The following is a 15,323-nucleotide window of genomic DNA, read 5'->3' on the forward strand; positions in this document are numbered from 1 at the left end:
CTTGAATGCTGTCCGTAGTGTAGATGGAAAACTGAATTCAAGTTGTGAACCCTGCTGTCCGGAGTGTAGATCGAAGGCAATAGTTGACACAGACATCGAGTAATGCTTTGTTGTGACATACTTTAACAAAATCTGAGGACACAGTACAGTTGTCTCTAAATTAAATAAATCGAGACTAAATTCAATGTTGTCTGTAGTGCTGATGCGCAACTGGTATCAAGTTCTAAACTCTACTGACCGCACTGTAGATCGAAGGCAGTAGTCAGCACAGATATTGACAAAGAATTTTTATCACTTATTTTAACAAAGTCTGAGGACATTGAGTAGAATTGTCTCTGTCTTACATAAATCAAGGCTAACTTCAATGATGTCCGTAGTGTAGATCCAAAGCTGAATTCAAGTTGTAATACCCTGCTGTCCGCAGTGTAGATCAAAGGTAGTAGTCGATACAGACATAAGTTTGCGGTGCTGTGGCGCTGAGTTCGCAATGGGCCTGTATTGAGGAGCCACGTGGTCATGGCGGCAGCCACGTGGCAGGGTGCAGACCTTCGCTGTGGCGGAGTCTCTTCTCTTTGCTGAAGTGAACCATGCCCAAGGCGTAGGCTAATTATTTATAGTCTTACGTTGACGTTGCGTACGTTGGACCAGCATACTCCACTTCTGCTTCAAGGGGGGGGGGAGACAACACAGCTACATGACCGAAATATTCCCCAGTGTCTAAGGAAATATGGTTGGATCCACTATGCAGTACACTACACGAATCAATAGTATATCTACACACGGAAACGTATTTGGTTTGTGTAGTGAGTTGTGTATAGCATATCACCGGTAGTGTTAGCATTGTGTACATTATTGTTGATGTGGGTATTCCTTTCCTTATACATAGTTGGTTGGCACATCTCTGAACATTGAGCTAGTGTGCTGTTGAGGGGATATATTATTTTGGGAAGGTCAGTTGTCCTGTTTTGCGCTGCCTCTGAGGTAGTTCAGAAGGGGTGGTTGTACTGGTGGTGGCGCTGGGTATTGTAATTTTGTTGGGTGTCGGAGGTGCATGATTAGTACCTCTATCACATATTCCTCTTTAAATATGGGCGTGAGTTGGATGTAATTTACGCAGTACATAGTCTACGTCCTTACACTAGTTAAATGTTGATGCTAATTTGTTAGTTAGCATTGCAGATTTGGCTTCAGTGATGTCATTTGAAATGTCATCAGTGATGTCACTGAACTTATCCTGAATGATGTAATATGTGACATCATCAGCAGTGGATTGCGGGTGCCAAAATATAGTTAGTACAACTAACTATATAGGAGCAATTTCAATGGTTTTCTATGAGTGAAATGACCAGCTAAATAGAACACCCCTAAAACGTATAGTTTTTTGAGTGAATTTTAAAGGTTTTTTAAATGCTAATTCCTAACTATACAAGGCCTGAAACCTATGTTTTTTTCAGTGAATTTCAAAGGTTTTTTAAATGCGAATTCCTAACTATGTAAGGCCTGAAACCTACGTTTTTTTCAGTAAATTTCAAAGTTTTTTTTAATGCTAATTCCTAACTATATAAGACCTGAAAGCCCACCAGGAATCTCCAGTATGCGCCAGGGAACCGCATTGAAGAGAGGTGTAATGAAGCCACGCCCCTTTTTACACCTCTCTGCAACACAGCCCCCGTGCATGTTTGAAGAGGGGGAACTAATTTCCCTTGCATACAGGGGGCCCCTGGGGGCCAACTAGCCCACCTGGAACCTCCAGTATGCGCCAGGGGGCTGCATTGCACAGAGGTGTAATGAGGCTATGCCCCTTTTTAGGTCTCGGCTCAACGCGCGGAAGCGCGTCTCCGCCGAGATCTTTTGTTAGCGACTATGCTTCCCAGGAGACAGTTTCGGCCACGCGCATCCTTCGAGCCGATTTGTAACTGGAACGCGCGCTGTGGCCAGGCGCTGTCTCCTGGGAAGCTCAAGCACCACACACGCATGCGCATACACACACACAAGCGCCCACGCACGCACGCACATACATACATACATACAGAGACACCACCCCTGACACATACACACACACGCGCACACACACAAGTGCACCGAGGCCCCCCCTCCCTCCCTCCCTCCCTCCCCTGCCGTCACCGTCGCACACATACATACACACACGAGCATGCACGCACACACACACACACACAAGTGCACCAAGCCCCCCCAGCCTTTTGGAACTTACCTGGCCAATGTCGGGGACTCTGCTCAGCACGCGGCGCCCAACCTCCTGCTGGCGCGGCCCCGGGGCTCCACACCGCTCACAGGAGCCCCGGGCGCGAGACGCATTTCACTCCGCCTGCCTCCTCTTCCGGTCTGGACGTGGCCCCGCCCCCGTCACAGGCGACCGTGCCTGACTTCCGGCCGCAGCACAACCATGGCAGTAAACAGGATGCCCCGCCATACCTCCAGCCTACACCGCGGACCCAATCTCTGAAGTCGGAGGGTCCCTTCCCCGCTCTGCAGCACCCCCACTGGCTACACCGCTGCCCTGACCTCCGCCATCCAATACCGTCGTGAGTACAAGACCCGCTCTCGCAGAGGCACCTCCCAGCATCTTTGGCACCCCCAATCCACCAACTTCAGCATAGACACCTGTGGAATTGTTGAGGCGGAGCGCCCGATCCGGGGCCGGCATGAATGAGTGCTGGGGTCTCCACCGCTCCCCTGCTCAGCACGTCTCCCACGATGGCGGCTTGAGCCTCTGGTCAGCCCTTTAGTAAGCCTCTCAGTCTTGGGCTCCAGGCAGGGGTGACTCCAGCTATATCCCAGCGGGTCTCTGACAGCATTAAGCGCCGCCGACTGCTGTCTGCCTCTTCCTCTACAGCCACGGCGTCACCAGGCGTTCCCGGGGGCAAAGCGGCTTCCTCAATACTCGCCGCCCTGCGATCGCCTCCTTAGCTGTTCTGTTCGGTCCGCTCTGGGGTCCGCACCGCTGCTCTCTGAAGGACCACAGCACTTCAATTCCGCCGTACCGACCCGCTCTCCGTGTCGTCACCGACACATCGCAGGTTCCACCGACGCCATCTTGGCTCTGCTCAGGCAGGGTTCAACCATCCGCTCGGTGCCCAGCCCTCGTCGACCGAGGTTGTTTGACATACAGCTCTCCATGTTACCAATGCAAACATTTCTGACTTCCCACAGCTGATAAACAAAGGTGCCGGTGTAGGTATTGTCCTGTTCCTAATGAGGCACCTATCGATCTTTCTTCTTCAAATACCATTTAGCAATGATAATCACCTAGTTCATGGCTAATGTCCTGCTTCTCTAATTCTCTTCAGGTGCTACAAACATTGACAGTGTCCGTGAATCAATAGTACCCAACATTTTTGTCATCATTGTTGGAGACTATTAACTGTACATTAGCAATCAGCTTCATCTGTACTTGCAGTTGTCCTCTAACCACTCACTGCTTAATACTTGCACAACATCCACATGTAATCAGGACAACCCATTAAACCTCACACTGATTTCAAACCTACTGTCATACTCTCTATTCATGGCTGATCATTCTCTGTCTGTCAGTAGTGAATGCAGAGTAGTGAGTAGTGAGTGCTGACTGCAGAGTAGTGAGTAGTGAGTGCTGAGTGCAGAGTAGCGAATGCAGAGTAGTGAGTAGTGAGTGCAGAGTAGTGAGTAGTGAGTGCTGAGTGCAGAGTAGTGAATGCAGAGTAGTGAGTGCAGAGTGCAGAGTAGTGAGTGCAGAGTACAGAGTAGTGAGTGCAGAGTGCAGAGTAGTGAGTGCAGAGTAGTGAGTGCAGAGTAGTGAGTGCAGAGTAGTGAGTAGTGAGTGCTGAGTGCAGAGTAGTGAGTGCAGAGTAGTGAGTGATGAGTGCAGAGTAGTGAGTGCTGAGTGCAGAGTAGTGAGTAGTGAGTGCTGAGTGCAGAGTAGTGAGTGCAGAGTAGTGAGTGCTGAGTGCAGAGTAGTGAGTGCTGAGTGCAGAGTAGCGAATGCAGAGTAGTGAGTAGTGAGTAGTGAGTGCTGAGTGCAGAGTAGTGAGTAGTGAGTGCTGAGTGCAGAGTAGTGAATGCAGAGTAGTGAGTGCTGAGTGCAGAGTGCTGAGTGCAGAGTGCTGAGTGCAGAGTAGTGAGTGCAGAGTAGTGAGTGCAGAGTAGTGAGTGCAGAGTAGTGAGTGCAGAGTAGTGAGTGCAGAGTAGTGAGTGCAGAGTAGTGAGTGCAGAGTAGTGAGTGCAGAGGAGTGAGTGCAGAGGAGTGAGTGCCGAGGAGTGAGTGTGCAGAGTAGTGAGTGTGCAGAGTAGTGAGTGCCGAGGAGTGAGTGTGCAGAGTAGTGAGTGTGCAGAGTAGTGAGTGTGCAGAGTAGTGAGTGTGCAGAGTAGTGAGTGTGCAGAGTAGTGAGTGTGCAGAGTAGTGAGTGTGCAGAGTAGTGAGTGTGCAGAGTAGTGAGTGCAGAGTAGTGAGTGCAGAGTAGTGAGTGCAGAGCAGTGAGTGTGCAGAGCAGTGAGTGTGCAGAGCAGTGAGTGTGCAGAGCAGTGAGTGTGCAGAGCAGTGAGTGTGCAGAGCAGTGAGTGCAGAGTGAGTGTGCAGAGCAGTGAGTGTGCAGAGCATTGTGTGCTGTTGAGTGCAGAGTGCTGTGTATTGGCAATGTTAATGACAATGCCATTTATTTGTGATTTAAAGAAAAAAAAATGTCATGAGCAATGCCAATAGCTCTACCATTAATGATGCTGAGACCATTGCATTGCACATGCTTGTTACACCTCTCTGCAATGCAGGTCACTGGCGCGTTTGCAGAGGGGGGACTAATTCCCCTTGCATACTGGGGGTCCCAGGGTCATATCTGCCCAAACACCGATATTCAGAACGATTAAAAATGACTTTTCTTGAGAGACGTTTGGATTTGGATTATCATGTCCTATACTTTGGAATTTTTGAAAGACTGACTTTGAGGATGCTATAAATTACTCAAGTCTGCCCGAATTGTTTGGGTAAAATTGATACCTAATCACTTTGAACAAGAATGTAATTACGTCTCGTCTAACATTTGGAAGAAATATCTAGTTATGACAACAGGATACCGACATAACTTGAAGGAAATAAGAATGCCCTGAAGAAGTTCTGTTGTACAGAACGAAACGTTTCGGCTGGCTGTGGTACATAAACTTAAGGAAAATAAAAGCATTTGAATATACACCAAGATTCAGTGCTTCAATAAGGACTCTAAGTGATATGATTTAATTTGACTTATTGTGCAAGTGGTGCTGTGCCAAACTTTGGAATATTCTCCACTATCTCTACTACTTACTCTCTCCTACTCCACTACTCGCTGATACTCTATCTACTACTCATTCTCTATTACTCTACTACTCTCTCTCTCTACTACTCACTCCCTACTACTCACTATCTACTACTCTCGACTACTCACTCTCTACTACTCACTACTACAATCTCTCTATACTACTCACTCTACTACTTACTCTCTACTACTTACTCTCTACTACTCACTCTCTACTGCTCACTCTCTACTACTCTCTACTACTCACTCTACTACTCACTCTCTACTACTCTCTACTACTCACTCTCTATTACTCTCTCTCTACTAGTCTCTACTACTCACTCTACTACTCACTCTCTACTACTCTCTACTATTCTCTCTCTCTGCTACTCACTCTCTACTACTCTACTACTCACTCTCTACTACTCACTCTCTACTACTCTCTACTACTCACTCTTTACTACTCTCTACTACTCACTCTTTACTACTCTCTACTACTCACTCTACTGCTCTCTACTACTCACTCTACTACTTACTCTCTACTACTCTCTACTACTCACTCTCTACTACTCACTCTCTACTACTCTCTACTACTCACTCTACTACTCTCTACTACTCACTCTGCTACTCTCTCTACTGCTCTCTACTACTCACTCTCTACTCTCTATTACTCACTCTCTACTCTCTACCTCTCTACCTCTCTCTACTAGTCTCTACCTCTCTACTGCTACCTCTCTACCTCTACCTCTCTACCTCTAAACCTCTACCTCTCTACCTCTCTCTACACGCACACATATACACACATATATATGCATATGCATTTATATATATGTATGTGTGTGTGTGTATATATATATATACATATATAAACATATATAATCTGTATATCTATATAAATACAAATAGAAATGCATGCATATACATATATGCATACATATGCATGTTATTTACATGAAAGTTAAAAAAACACTAATAAAAGCAAAGCTAAAAAACCACCTCATTACGAACAAAATGGCTTTAACTTAAACGAGGGCGAGATCTATTGCATTTTCAATGCTTGTTTACTTTGGTTCCATCAAGAAGGCATTCAGATGTGTCACACATTTCCCATAAATTCTGAATGTTAGCACTCTAGTTGCTCATTAGATCACTGTAGTAAAGCTACTGCTCACCAGGGAAGTCTGCTGCTGGTATTCAAAGTGCATGTTTCAGTCTGCATGTCAGAATTTTTTTAATGAAATAGAAGAGGATGTCAGGATTCACAGAGTAGCTACTGTAGGTTCCTCAAGACAGTTAACTAACTCCCTGCTTCTGCCCCGTTCTACACGGGCTAATGTTTGGTTCCCTTGCTCCTCTGGTAAGCTAAGAAACTCCGGAGGTAATCAGGGTTATTAAACAGAAAGCTGCTAAGATTGTACATAGTTCACCTCCCTAAGATGGCCGCGCAATGTCCCGTTTTGAGTATTTGGGAGGTGCGCCCTCTAGTGGGTTTCTGGAAGTCGCGCGCTTCAAACTGCGCACTTCAACGAAGATTCCGTTCGAGAAGCTTTTCCTTGTCGCTGCTCCGCGTCAGTAATTCATGACGGGAGAATTGTAGAAAGGAATAGCAAGAAGTCTGAGAGATAATAGAAGTAGAGTATCGCAGAGACTAATTGAATAATAAATTCTCGCAGTGCGCTCTCACAGCTCAGAGAGGCACCTGCATTCCTGACAGAATTCAGAGGTTCTAAATTCCGACCGCTATCCTTAGAGCGGTAGTAAGAAGTCAGCGAGACGTCACAGCAGTTTCCCGAGAAGTCCTTGCTTCCAAGAAGACTCGACGAATTTGAGTGTTCAGCAGAAGAGGTTTTGCAGAGGAGTTGCAGAATTCGACAAGTAAGGTGCTTTATCTCCACGCCAAGCCTTCAAGTACAAGAACTAAATTGTCCTGCTATCGTATTTTCCCCCCGGACATCCCCCTTGCGTTTTTCCTCATCTTTTCCCTCCCCTTTTCTACCTACCTGTTTACTTTTTGCGTGCTACGGATAAGACTGTTTGAACTATTACTTGTACAGCTGTCAAGAATTCCAACCAGTCACAGAACCCCCGAGACCAAGTCTGGCATAAGGCTTCACAGGTACTAGTTCAGTCAGAGAGAGTGAGAGAGAGTGGGAAGAATTACCTGGGGTAGAGAAATTAATGTTTGCGTATGTCTTCACAGCAGGAAGCTCAGCCAGATAACAATTCACATATTAGAAGAGAGGCAAATACCTGGGCTAAAACTGGTAGGACAAGTTTTGTTTACCTTTAAGAACAGTCTGCGTAGTGAAGAAAGGTTTGTGGTATATTCTCTGCTTCTCTCCCTTCTGTGTATTAGGCACCTTCAGAGTAGACGGCAAGAAATTTAGCAGTCACTAGAAGATAGAGGTGCCAGTCGAAGTTAAGGTATTCTCTTCTCTGTCCACTTCCCCTTTCCCTTCTGCTGGTGGTCTTGCTCTTGAAGCGAGGGTACCGGTGGAGGGGTGATTGGGACATTCGTCAGTACTGCCCCTGCGAAGAGTTGGAGCACCAGAACGTCGTGACAGAGGATTTGAGAAGTCACTCAAAATGTGCCCTAATTTTTCTTTTTGAAGCACTAATCATACTTTCTATGGCAAAATGAACCCCCTCATTTTGTTCCTTTTTAAATTAAATGTTTTCAGACTTACCACTTCATTCCAATCAAGATAGCTTCTGGTGTGCTATACTTTTGTCATAAGTAGGACTGTTAGCGCTCTAGTTGTTCTTTAGAACACTCTGGGACATTCTGTCATTGGGCTATACTTGGGCTTCATCTGAGTGATATTTGGGCTACATTTGGGCTCTTTTGTCTCCGGTGGCCATCTTGGGAGACTGCATGTCAGAATTTTTTAATGAAATAGAAGAGGATTTGAGAAGTCACTCAAAATGTGCCCTAATTTTTCTTTCTGCAGCACTACTAATACTTTCTATGGCAAAATATACCCCCTCATTTTGTTCCTTTTTAAATTAAATGTTTTAAGAGTTACCACTTTATTCCAATCAAGATGGCTTCAGGTGTGCTATACCTTTGTAATAAGCAGGACTGTTAGCGCTCTAGTTGTTCTTTAGAACACTCTAGGAGGCTACAGTAGAACACAAAGGAATCAACTGACAGTCTCTGTCCTTGTTGGATTTACATGTTTTACTGAGAATGTCAGACTTCATTCTCACATGACTGAGAAAGATAATGTGAATTTACAGAAAATATGCTTTCAGCTTAGCTTATAGATCCCCTTCCAAACCACTGTGGGAAAAGCATGAGATAAGTGTTCTTTCAAACATGATTCATGATATCACAGCAGAAGGCTTTTTCACATGGTAAAATCACCTTAGAACGCACCACAATTCCTAAAATGAGTATGGTACCATCAACAAATGATTTATAATGTAACTAAAGTCCTAAAACCCTCTATTAACTACAATGCTTTTTAATGAGGTGCTATCATGTATATTGGTCCCAAGATGGCTGCCAACACTTCTTGGATGAAGTGCTGAAAGCCAATCAGATCAGATGTGTGGTTAGGCTCCGCCCAGATATGTGTTTTTGAAGTTAATTTTCATAAAAACCACTGGAGCAATTTTCACCAAACATAACAAAGGCACATCTGCGTACCAGTCCCTACAATTTTGTAAAGTTTGGCGTTATTCCGTTCAGCGGTTCGGGCTGTAGACTTGTCAGACCGTCCTATGGAAATTAACATGGGGAAAACACGTTTTGGGACCCCCCTTTTTTCTCAGCCCACACTTCACGAATCCCCCCGAAACTTTCAGGGAAGGAGCGGAGCGGAGCTGGCCAAAATTTTGGAAAATTACACGCAAATTCCTCAACCGGCGCCAAAGTTATTCCCAATAGAATGTTGCGGATTTCCTATGGTAGCTAATCCTAACTATATATACCTACTGGCTATCACCAGTAGGATATGGAGATATATAATATCCGTTAACCATGCTCTCAAAAATCAAGACTTCTCGCACTGGATCAACTCCAAGGGTGTTTATTGCACCTAGAACATGTTTCGGCTTAGGCAAGCCTTGATCACGTAGGTGAACTAGTGTGCACATTGTGTAAATAAAGTTTTCAAACAGGTAAGTGACATAGAGCTAGGACATGGAATTGTCAGTCCCAACTGACCGCCATCTTAGAATGGTAAATTACATTCATTTACACTAGGATTCAGCAAAATAATTCAAGATCCCAAATGCAACTTATACCACAAAGGCAACATATGTGAATTAAAATTAATAAGCATGACCGCATGGTCAAATAATCCCGTCGTAACACACATATATTACAATAATGTGCAATGTTGCAAGTCCCACTCTACAACGGAAAAGATGTCTGGTTTTTGGAACATCTGCGTAACGTTAGCAGAAACAATACCAAGCTGCCGAGTACGGCAATCTCTGTGGCGGTTGCATGGCTGTGTATGCACTGTAAAATACATGTGGGTCAAAGTCAGCAATGGTCATGCAAGGTAAAGTCACCAGGTCAAATGCCAAAAGTTATAACTGTAGGTAATGCCTGTAAGTACTGGACAATGTCAACAATGATCATGCAAAGGACAGTAACCAGGTCAAATACCTGGATAAATGTCCACAGGAGATACCTGTTCTTGCTTGTAAAACCCAAAGATCATCTCAATGTCAAGACGTAATTGGCAGTGAAAATAAGTGCAGTGCCGGGGCCCTGTTTTTCTCTCCGTGCTCCTGATGGAAATGCATAAAACAAAACAATATTAAAATTAAAACCACTGTATTGTAAATCACAAAGAAAACTATAAACTGTACTCCGCATGAAGGTACATTGTGGAAGAGAGATACAACTGAAAATATAGGGGGACAAGATTGGAAGTTAGACCCTTCAATTCTCTTTAAGATGTACTGCTAACTCCTCGTCCTGGTTCAGCCCTCCTGGGTCCTTAGTCTGGAAATTGATGATGTATTTAGATTCTTTTTTTCTCAGTCTAAGAACCCTATTCCCACCCCTGTGATTTCTCTCAATCTTTTCTAAGATAAAGAAACTGAGCTGTGTGGGATCGGAGTAGTGTTTGTCTCGAAAGTGTCTGGCTACCGGCTATTTCTCATCGTTATGAGCTATAGCTCGTTAGTGTTCCAGTATCCGTTTTTTGGCATTGTTGTGCTGCCTATGTACCAAGAACCGCAGGGACATGCGATCACGTACACAACATGAGTGATACTACACATGATAAATTGGGTGATTTCTTTCTTCACCCCATTATGTTCAACTGTTCTTATATGAGTGCTGTTACGGCAAGCTTTACAGTGCCCGCAAGGGAAAAAGCCCTTAAGACCTAAACCTTGATTCAAGGGATGGCTAGTGATATCCCTCCGTATACATAGGTCCCTGATGTTCCTGCCTTTGCGGGATGTAATGCTCGGTCTCACTGGCATGTCACCCCCTATTATGTTGTCACTTTTGAGGATATCCTAATTTTTTCTCAAAATCTTTTGTATTTGTTGTGACTCAGTATTGAATGTTAAAATGAGTCGTGTGTTTTCCTGGTCATTGCTACTGTCCTCTGTGATCTTATCTTCAAGAGTGGTACTTCTAGGTATAGCGTCTGCTCTTTGTTTCGCCTTTTTCAGCACCCAAGCCGGATAGCCTCGATTCTTGAAACGTTCCAGCATCAACTTGCTTTCACGTTGATAGCCGGGGTCCGTATTGCAATTCCTCCTTGCCCTCAGTAGCTCACCAAATGGAATGCTCCATTTGAGTGTTTCAGGGTGGCTTCTGAGGGCATGGAGAACACTATTACCAGCTGTCACTTTCCTAAAGAGAGATGTCTCTATATTGTTGTCCTTGATGTCAATCCTGACATCAAGGTACTCTGCTGTCACTTTGCTTATGTTGCTCGAGAGAACAATGTTATTGGTGTTGGTATACAGAAGATCAATAAAACGAAATGCTGTCTCTTCTGAGCCTCTCCACACCACAAACAGATCATCTATGTAGCGCCACCAGGTGGCAATGTGGCCTACATATTCTGAACACGCGGGGTCCGTGAAGATGTTTTGCTCCCAGTGCCCCATAAAGAGGTTCGCGAAACTAGGCGCAAAACATGAACCCATCGCGGTCCCAGTTTGTTGTTTATAGAGAGTACCGTCAAACAAAACATGATAAAATCATATAAATACAGTAACAAAATTCCTGTTGTCTAGTGGGCTTTTAGCCCTTCCTGGCAGGGGGGGGTAGATTAGGAGTAAGTATCCCATACACCTCCCAGGGGGGAAAGAAAGACTGTTGCCCTATTTACTTGGGGCGCGGGGATGGTCCTGTCCATGCTGTGTGGCCCCCACCCCTATAAATTCATTAAAAAAACATTCCCTGGCGTCTAATGGCTTTTATGCCCGGGCGGGGCAGATCAATGGTAATTACCCTGATCTACCCCATGGGGGAGCAAAAGACTGTTACCTCATTTATTTTAGGTGGTGGCATGACCAAGGGCCCCCCACCCATATTGGAAAAAACATTTTCCTGGCTTCTAGTGGGCTTAATTCCCTGGGGGGGGGGGGGGGGCAGATTGGGGGTAATTAACCCCATATGCACCCCAAGGTGGGGAAGCAAGACTGTTTCTCTATTTACTTGGGATGGGGACATGGCCATGCCTATGGGCAAACCTCAAACCTATATCTATACAGTTAAAGAAATACCTGGTGTCTAGTGGGCTCTCTGCCGCCCAGGAGGGTGTTGGGGGGGGGGGGTGTAATTGCCTCCAACTGCCTCCAAGGTGGGCTGCAAGGCTGAAATATCAACATTGCCAACCAGAAACCAGGAGCACAAACCCTTGCTCAAGGAGCTGCTCCCCCCCCCCCTATCCCTTGAGGCTAGTGGGTGGATGCTTTCTTGAGGATCACTCTCATGTGGAGATTCCTAAGCTGGGATCCCTAGGCAGAGGTGCCTTGGAAAGGGGAGATTCTGCCCTTTCCAAAGATACCTCTCTAATGAGAATTAGTGCTTGTTTGGCTGAGATATAGCACTGATTCATAGCACTGATTCAGTGAAAGTAAAACAAGCCTATCAGCTTGTTTTAATTTCACTTTTACTGCAATGACCTCAGTGTGCCCTGCGTGCCAATCGTCATTTAAGTAAAAAAAACAAGAAAAAAAAACAGGCTGCTCGGGAAGCTCTTTCCTAGCAACCGGAGGAAAAAAATAACCAAAGGGGCCTATATCCCTCCCCAGTGTTGGCCAGTGGCTGACACCCTCAATGGGGTGGGAGTGGGGCCGTTGGCCAAGACGATCGCACCTAGGAGGTTAAGAAACCGAGAGTAGAAAGAGTATGGAATTCGTATTGCCAGGCTCCCAGGTTTGTATGTATTTGTATAATGTGCTCAAACTTGTATATATGAAAAATAAATGCAAAAGCTTTTATTGTTGATGTGAGTGCTCTAAGGAAGTGCAGCCAGCTGTGAGCTCAGCTTGCATTAATGAATATGTTTTCAGTATAAGAACCTGTGCATATGCTTGGAAAATGTAACAATAAACTACACACAATGCTCCCAGACTTCTCCCTGATTATATGCAAATGCATTCGGAAGCTTGAAAGCAACACTGGTGGTTACTTTCAAAATAAAACGTACACAAGAATAGATTACGGAAACGCCCTCTACCTTAGCCTACCAAAAACTCTGACAAATAGGCTACAGGTGGTGATGAATGACGCTGCTCGTCTCATTTTCAGATTGCCAAGACGAACTAAAGCATCCCCCCTGTTACAGAGCCTCCATTGGCTCCCCATCAAGGAACGAGTGGAATTTAAAAGTTTGTGTATAGCCCACAAAGCCATTTATGGTATGGCACCTGCATATATTAAAGACCGTTTGGCAGTGTACAGCCCAAAGAGAGTTCTCAGATCTTCAGACTCTCAACTATTGGTCTGCCCTCGGTATAAACTTGCCACCAAGGGCGGAAGAGCCTTTTCGGTGCTGGTTCCTCAGCTATGGAACACACTACCTGAGCCACTGCGCAGGGAAGAGAATCTCCTACGCTTTAGAAAGGGGTTGAAAACGCTGCTGTTTAGGAGGTCCTTGTGAGCCATCTAGGCTAGTGGATGCCTTTCTGTATTGTTAAAGTTGTTGTTTTACCATCGATTCCCGAGCGCTTAGAGGCCTGCAGGTGATTGAGCGCGCTATGAATCAAAAATAACAATAACAACAACAAAAATTCCAACTTAAAAACGAAAATTGTTGCACAACTTTAAATATTTCTCGGGAACCATTTTTTTAGTTAACTGTATTTGCAGCTAATATATATATTTTTAATGAAAGTGACCTAAGTGCACCTGCTGTCCTTGCATTAGTTCAGATTTATTACTTTCAGGAATTCACAAGAGTTTACAGATGTAGGCCTGATCACTACTCCTAGATACTTTTTTGATTTCCATGTATATTTGCTTATGCGAAAATGTGCTGAGCAGTTGCAAATTCACTTTCCCTTCACCCGCTATTTCCCACTATGAAAGAAGTATACTTCTGCCTCTGTCAGGATTACATATGCAGCCTTCTCCCATATGGAAAAGATCGTAGGGGAGTTAGTGAATACCCATAGACGTGCGTTTGTAGATGTGCGTAGACTCGCAGGACATTCCCCTACCACTTCTTTCCTATTTCCAGTCACTCTATGACCCTGATTACGAGTTACATGGTACTGGCTGGGGTGTATATCTGTACTCCTAAAAACAGTCTTGTTCACCAGTTATGAGTTTATCTAAATAGAATGAGGAATAACTGTGCAGGCCCAGTTATACTGCATGGTATTTTCTTCCCTGTGGCGAGTATCTCACATTTACCACCTGTTTCAACAGGTGGCAGATGTGGGCGGGGGCTGCTTTGGAGCAAGTGATAGGGGGGAGAACGAAGGGCCACTTGGAGAGGCCACGGTAGACTATCGTCAAGCAGGGGGGGTCGGGTGGGTGAGGGGGGGTGGTGTATTTCATGCTCCCCTTGTGCCATGACTGAGAGTTGGATGGCAGCCGGAAAACGAGTCCAGGCTGCAATGTGGTTTGTTTCCAGACCCCTTTTACTGGACAGATTTTTCGGTTGCTAAAATGGGGTCCTTTGATCCTTGAGCAGGAAAATACAAATGCAGAAACAGCAGCCCCCTCATGTCTGAGCGGAACAGAATTCCATTTGGGAATTGCCATCAACTCATAATCAATGCCTATGTAGATTTTCAGAATGGTGGCAAGATCAAAACCTTGCTAAAGTCCAAACCCTCATATAATATGAGCCCTAACATAACCAGAGACGCAGTATCAGAGCTTTTAAATAATAAGACTGGTGCCATAATTTCTCACATCTCAGCATTAAGCCGAAAAGGGCAAGTTTTTTTTTTCTTTTTACTTTTTACAGTATTGGAAGCGTCTCGTCCTTTAAACAAGTAGATATTTTATAAAATTTCACACCCCTGTGTAAGGGTCTCAACCTCTTGAAGGATAGTTGCACAATATCTGATTTTTAAAATATTGACTTTCTTCTTTTAGGAGAAGTTTCAGGACTATCTAGTCTGTTTGGAGAAAAAGCTTCAGGATATTCTTGAACTGCATCGCACAGAAGAGATGAAAGTGACACAACTAGAGGTAAGAACAGTAGTTGTTATAGCAGCATCTGGGCGTGAGGACTCCAAACATTAGCTATCACTTTATCCGTTTTAAGTGCGACCTTAGCGTTAATCTCAGGGGTTGGTCATACCTGTGTTGAGGGTATCCTAACTCTGCTTTGCAACTATTACCTGCATCTTCCTTAAACATCAAGTCACTCTAAGGACCCAGGGGTTTGCCAGAGTTATTGTGTGGATGTGTGCAAAGAGGATTAACTCCCAAGGCCTGTTTTAACGGTATCCCTGATCTATGTATAGCTACCTTCTATGTATGGGAAGTGCATGACCTTCTCTTTAGAGGCTTTCAAAACCTGACTTTTTTCCCCCCACAAACCTTATTGGTTTTGTAATAGTACATGTGGTATCATATAACATTTTTCTTATCATATAATCATTTGGTTACAT

At 44.7% G+C, this 15,323-nt stretch overlaps 1 pseudogene across 1 annotated transcript in view; it reads left to right on the top strand.

Annotated features, from left to right (window-relative positions):
* Positions 1–15,323, top strand: part of LOC147717659 (E3 ubiquitin-protein ligase TRIM39-like) — a 327,519-nt pseudogene that overhangs the window by 104,598 nt on the left and 207,598 nt on the right. The window contains exon 2 of the transcript XR_015296084.1: positions 14,803–14,898. The product of XR_015296084.1 is annotated as an E3 ubiquitin-protein ligase TRIM39-like (transcript). The remainder of the gene's footprint in view (positions 1–14,802; positions 14,899–15,323) is intronic.

The sequence above is a fragment of the Lissotriton vulgaris genome, chromosome 5 (genome assembly GCF_964263255.1).
Source record: "Lissotriton vulgaris chromosome 5, aLisVul1.2, whole genome shotgun sequence".
NCBI lineage: Eukaryota > Metazoa > Chordata > Amphibia > Caudata > Salamandridae > Lissotriton > Lissotriton vulgaris.